The following is a 6,906-nucleotide window of genomic DNA, read 5'->3' on the forward strand; positions in this document are numbered from 1 at the left end:
AGACGCAAGAGGAACTTACCTTCGTTGTAGTAGCACTCCAGAGAGCTGAGAGCATGGCACAAAACTGATAACAGCTCATGGACAAGGTCCACAACTAGATGTCTAGGTACTACTGCAAGAGGAACTTACCTTCGTTGTAGTAGCACTCCAGAGAGCTGAGAGCATGGCACAAAACTGATAACAGCTCATGGACAAGGTCCACAACTAGATGTCTAGGTACTACTGCAAGGAGTTTTGGAGTGCCATTGACACAAAGAGGATATTTCCACCTCCACCTTTTCCACAATCCTCTCCAAAATCCCTTATGCCTCCCACACCACCCTTGCCATGCTCTTTTCCCAAAACACCATCTCCCTTATCGTGCCCTCCACCATCTTTCACTTCCCTCACCATATCCTCTTCCTTAACCTCTAATCCCAGTGTCAAGTCCTCACCTTCTCTGACTACTAGAATGAGAGGGTGAGTTCATTAACCTCTTTGTTCCCATTGAGTTATGCTCCCCCAACAATATCAGCAACAACAACAGGTGGCCTTGACAAAGCTTCCCAAGGCCTTCAATATGAAGAGGCCCCTCTCTTCAACTGCATATGCTTCAAGAACTTCTACCAAAGGTAAGGAGAAAGAACATGCCTTGACACCCTTTCCCTTGGACCACCCCTCTTCATCAGCTTCCCCTCTCCTTTCCTTCACCTCACCACCACTCCTCCCTGGATTTCCCCACCTGCATCTCTAGCACCGCTATCAGAGCACTATCACCCCTCTTATCTCCCAAGCCACCCCCACCACTAACCTCTCTTAGGGATGTCGTCAATGGACTCACCAAGGCCTCGACTTCACAAGCCGATCACCCCTCTGAGACCCCTCTCTCCTATCATAGGTCTTGGAAGAAGGCGAGATCCCCAAACCCCCTCTTATCAGAGCACTATCAGCTCTCTTATCTCCTAAGCCACCCCCACCACTAACCTCTCTTAGGGATGTCGTCAATGGACTCACCAAGGCCTCGACTTCACAAGCCGATCACCCCTCTGAGACCCCTCTCTCCTATCATAGGTCTTGGAAGAAGGCGAGATCCCCACAAAAAGTAGTAGAGAAAATGCACCCCCTACCCATTCAGCTGGTGTGATCCTCTTGATGGGATTAATATTAACAAATTCCTCAGAATACTTGACACACCAGTGGTAATTCTCAGGCCCTACCCCCAACACTAATAGGATCATTGATTGCCTCGGCATATGCCTTACCAAGTTTTATCTAGAACATAAGTTCAAACAGTGGTCCAAATCAAATCGCAAGAGGGACCGTGGGGTGATAAAATTGACCATAGGCCAAGGAAACTCCAATAATGCATGACCTCATTGGAGAGAAACATGTGTGGCAATGATCATACCTTCTTAATGCCAAGTGTTGGAAAGACTACTGCTATGCTCCAAGGTATCTCAGAATCAGCCATGTTTATTTTCGATTGAATGTAGATGGGCCTGGGACCTCTTTGAGGAGCAAGAGTGGAAAAGCACATGAAGAAGCTGCAGTTCAACTTCTTATGGATACCGCCACCTTGATTACCCTAGTCCTCATGGAGAAGAACCCAAAGCTGCAGTTTAGCTTCCCATGGCTACCTCCACCTCAACTACCCTAGTCTGACATGAAGAATGGATGCTTCACACCATGGGAAGTTCATTCAAGATTACGATGAAGTGCCATACCTTGATATGGTCATCACCATCCATAGCTATGGATGGTCATCACCATCCATAGCTTATCATTGTTATTTTGGTGGAATTTCTTGACTAGCACACATTTAATGAAGGTCAATAGGGCATGGCCTTTGATATTAACAAGAGTCCCACACTTCACCAAATACTTGACTACTATAAGCAAGTATAGTGGATGCAAGGTTGGTTCATGCTCACTTTCAAAAATATATTCGAAACTAATATCCTACAAAGCGTTTTGAAACTGACAAGGTAGCACACATTTAATGAAGGTCAATAGGGCATGGCCTTTGATATTAACAAGAGTCCCACACTTCACCAAATACTTGACTACTATAAGCAAGTATAGTGGATGCAAGGTTGGTTCATGCTCACTTTCAAAAATATATTCAAAACTATCCTACAAAGCGTTTTGAGACTCACAAGGTTGGTGCATGCTCACTTTCAAAGATATGTTTCCTACAAAGCCTTCCATCAAACCACCTAGTACATGAACTCCCTCTTTGACTTCTATTGAAACTTCAATAGCTTCTACCACTAGCATCCCATGAAGCTTCACTACCAATTCCAAGACCGTGATAAGGGAGGGGGTATGTTAACTACATTGGCTAACATTAATTCAAAACACATAGCAAACATCTTCATGCCATATTTTTGTATTGCACAAATGTGCTCATGTAAAATGATCATGGGAAATCTCTGAGTTTATGACATGTAATTCCAGAAGATAGTCAAATACCAAACAAGCTTACAACTTGTGTAATATTGATAATGTATATTTAGACTAGGAAATTAGCCTAGGCTAGCTTATTGGGCCCCTGTGTTGGAATTATTCGAATTATTTGGCATTATGGATTTATTTGATGGATATTTATTTATGTGTAAGCACACGCAGCACCACCATCACAGTGGTAAGCAAGGACACCAGTAAGCATAAGGGAGTACACAGCACCACCAACGCATCGACAACAAGCAAGGACACCGGCATCCAGCACATGTGCCACACAGGCCAAAACACGTAGCACCGATAGCGGACAGCACGGCCACAAACCGGCGCACCTCACCTCCCCCACAATCAAGTGTGGATGTCTCCTAAGAAACAAGGGTAAACACAAGTCCTTTCTTCCCTTTATACTCCTCTAATACATCCCTCTCCACGCTATATGGGATTATAGGGTGCCTGCGTGGCAGCCCTTGATGAGGCCGTGTGAGAGAAGAAGAAGAAAGAGAAGAGAAGAAGAAGAAGAAGAGAGAAGAAGAAGAAAGATAAGAGAAGAGAAAGAAGAGAAGAAAAAATTATATACATATATATATATATATCTTTCATCTTTTTGAAGGGGTCTTTTTTTCAAAGATCTTTCCAATCTTTGTTTGTTCCACATCTCTGGTTTCTTCAAAGCATCTACAACCATGGATTCTAATGATGGCACTCAACCCTCCAACGATTTTGAATGTGTCACCTCTTCCCACTCCTACTTTGGAGGAGCGCATTCTTCTACTCGAGATGGAACTTGAAGAACAACGCAAACGTCAACGCATTCAAGAAGAATCTCCTGATGTCATGCCTCCCGAAGATGATTTCTTGAGCAAGATTCTCAAATCCATTTTCGACTCACAAGGATTCCAAGATCAGCCGCCGCCGTTGAGCATTCACGTTCTCCAAATTTGATGGTAAAAAAGATGGTCGTTTATAGTTCTTTCTTGGTTGACTCAATTTGATGATTATTTTGCTGGTAAACGCTTCTTTGAGGATGATAAAATAAAGTATGCTACTAATCATTTGAGTGATTGAACTTCATTGTGGTGGAACGCACTTTGCATGGGTCCTACCAAGCCTCTCACATGGGATCAATTTCAAGACAAATTCAAGTCTGCTTTTCTTTCTCCAAAATTCTACCTTACCGCTCGTCGAGCATGGAATCTTCTTTGCATGACAGATCGTGATACTATTTCTCAATACACAGAGAGATTTTGGCAATCACTTGTTGTTATGCTTTATATACTCGAGGATGTTCTTGAAGAGTCACTCCAACAAAATTATGAAGATGGTCTTGAGACAACTATTTAAGCGGATGTGAACATGTTCAAGCCAACTTCTCTTGATGATGCAATCTCTCTTGCTCATGATTCCGAGCGCAAGAAAGGTTTGCCTCATCAATTACCTCGCAATGGTTAGTATGCTTCTGCACCCAATCGACAATCTTCTTTCGTGGGGAATCAAGGTTTCAGATCTTCTTTTCGATGCCCTCAATTTTATCAATCTCCTTCGCAACAATGGCATCCATGGAATGGTGTGATAATGGTAATTTTGGTAATGTAGTAGCAATGCACGAGCTTTTTCTAATTTAAATGTAAAGAACAATTTTAATGCTACCACCCTAAGCAATGTACAGCCCAAACCCAATTCTAGTCACACAATAGTAATGCACCCACTCCTCGCCCTACCCAACCTCGTCAAGGCAATAATATGTCTACATGCTTCAAGTATCATCGAGTGAGACATCAAGCCGACAAGTGTACTTTTCATCCTACTCAAGTGGCATAACTTCACAATATCGAAGATGACACATACTATGATGGTGATGGTGATACGGCTTCAGATTGGGGACAGAAGATCAACTCAACAATGAAGAACTGGGTACCCAAAGCAAATCGGCAGGTACTTCAATCACTCCTCGCTCTTTGCTTCATATGAAAGGATCTATTAATGGAAATGATATCACTATTTTGCATGATGATGGTAGTATGCATGATTTTATTTCTGAAAAGGCAATTTGTAGGTTGCATTTGGAGAATCATCCTTCGTGTTATAAGGTTAAATCTGCATTTCAAGGCACACACTACACGGGAACTCATGAAGTTCGTGACCTTGAGATATAAATTGGACCTTATAAATAAAAACAAAACTTCCTCATTGCACCTTTGCATTCTAGTGACATCATACTTGGTATGCCATTTAGACATGAATTCAATCCACATAGCGAATATTCCATGCATACTATGGATTTCACACATAATGGTACTCTCATGCAATTAGTTGGTTATCATTCTCTTGATATGTATCCATTATTATCCCATACCCAAGCTAAACGTGCACTTTGGAAGTAATCATGTGCATACATGATTTTAGTTAATGAAGTGAAAGCATATGAAAATAATCTCACTCCTTCTCAGCAATCAAGCATTCATGGCTAGGTTTTAGGATTGTTTTGTAGATGATTTACCTCCTATCTTACCTCTTTCACGTCCTGAAGACCATACTATAGAGATTGTTTTGAGTAGCCAACCACCTCATAGAGATCCTTATTTTATAAACGCTCTTCAACAAAAAAGAAATAGAACACCAAATTAGAGAATTATTAGACAAGAAACTTATTCGACCTAGTAGTTATCCTTTTGGTGCACCTGTTCTTCTTGTTGTTGAAAAGAAAAATAAGACTTACCAAATGTGTATTGATTATAGAGCTCTAAATAAGGTCACAAATTAAGAATAGATATCTCATCTCTCGTGTTGATGATTTGCTAGATAAGTTTAAAGGTGCATCTGTATTTAGTAAAATTGATTTGAAATCTGGATATCATCAAGTTCGAATGACTAGTTCTGACATTTATAAAGAGCAGCTTCTTTGAGAAACACAAAAGACCTTGTTGCTCGAGTAGTTAGAATGGACCGCAATGCAAGTCCAAGAAAGATTCAGATTATTATTGCTAGGGAAATAATTTTGAAAGCATTTACAGATGAAGATAGAAAGGTGGGAGAACACATGTTTGAGAAAGAGTTTTATGAGATGGCACAAGAGCTCCAAGGATTGTCAAAGCTTAGCAAGTAAGTGATTCCTAGTACTTTTATGTATTGTAGTTGGAAATTTCAAAACATGGTGTTTATGGATATATTTGTTGTGTAGGCTAAAGCAAATGGTCATGTAGAGTCAAAAAACTAATCAACCACAAGGTGAAGGGATAGAGGTAATCTTGGAAACTGAAGAGAAAAAGTCATTTTGCATTCTTCCACACACTCATTTCCCCTTACAAGCTTAAAATTTGGATGAGAGATGTTTTATATTTAAGATGTCAACAACAAGACACTAGGCGTAGGGGTGGTGTTGTGGATCGAACGGATGCTGACGGTGATGATGATTTGTGACACTCTTGGGTTTGCTTTGATCATGTTCATAGAATTGAGGGATGGCATACAATGGCCACACATGTATATGACCCCTTGTGAGTAGTTTCATTTTTAACAGCCTTCACTGATCAATAGTTTCCTTGCACACTTTTCTCATATTTAAATTTTGTTTTCAATGTCCAAATAGTTCCCTTGCAAACTTCTCTCATATTTTAATTTTATTTTCAGTATCCAAGAGTTGTTAACAATTGCCACATGTGAGTTCAAGGAAGAAGATGAAGAGGCACAGGTCTTATTCTGGGAGAATCTAAGTTTAGTTATGATTGAGCAATGAGGGAAGCCAGCAAATTTTTGTGGATTTATGGTTTGTTAAAACTAGGGTTTGATTTTAAAAAAAAGGATAAACACTAGTGTGTTAAAATTGGGGATGTAAAAAATTGGGGATGTAAAAAATCATGGTTAAAAAAATAAAATAATCAAAACGAGTTGGGTGTTTCTCACATAGATTAAGGATTTTTTTAATTTTAAAATTATTAGGGTTTTTTTTAAAGGTAGTAGAGAAATAGAGAGATTAGGGTTTACATGTTTTTGTGATAGTAGGAAAATAGAGATTGCCCACTAGTCAAATCTATAGATAAGATTGACATTTTTCTAAGATATTTTTTACGCCTTTTGAATGAAAGAAAATTATACGGATTAGTTTGCTGCACTACTTCAAATCAACTACCTTAAGATGACTAGGGTGTAGTTTGACTACAGTACTTGAAATCAACCAAGATGACTAGGGTGGTGTAGAGCGGCTCTCACCGAATATGAAATCAATCGCCCCGCCACAAGATGACTAGGGGGGTGTAGAGCAGCTCTCACCGAATGTGAAATGGGCTGCCATAACAAGATTGTTAGGTTTTGTTAGCATGTTTTTACATTTCTTTTACTGGCATAGTCTAAATTATTCTAAAACAAAATTGAAAAAAAAAACCATAATGACTTTTTAAATATACTTTATTCAAGGTTTCAAACTAGGGTAAGGGGGGCTAGAAGTAGTATGGCACCTAATTGGTCCTCTTG

This window comes from Cibotium barometz, chromosome 39 (assembly GCF_041138505.1).
Source record: "Cibotium barometz isolate CiBa-2024 chromosome 39, ASM4113850v1, whole genome shotgun sequence".
Lineage (NCBI taxonomy): Eukaryota > Viridiplantae > Streptophyta > Polypodiopsida > Cyatheales > Cibotiaceae > Cibotium > Cibotium barometz.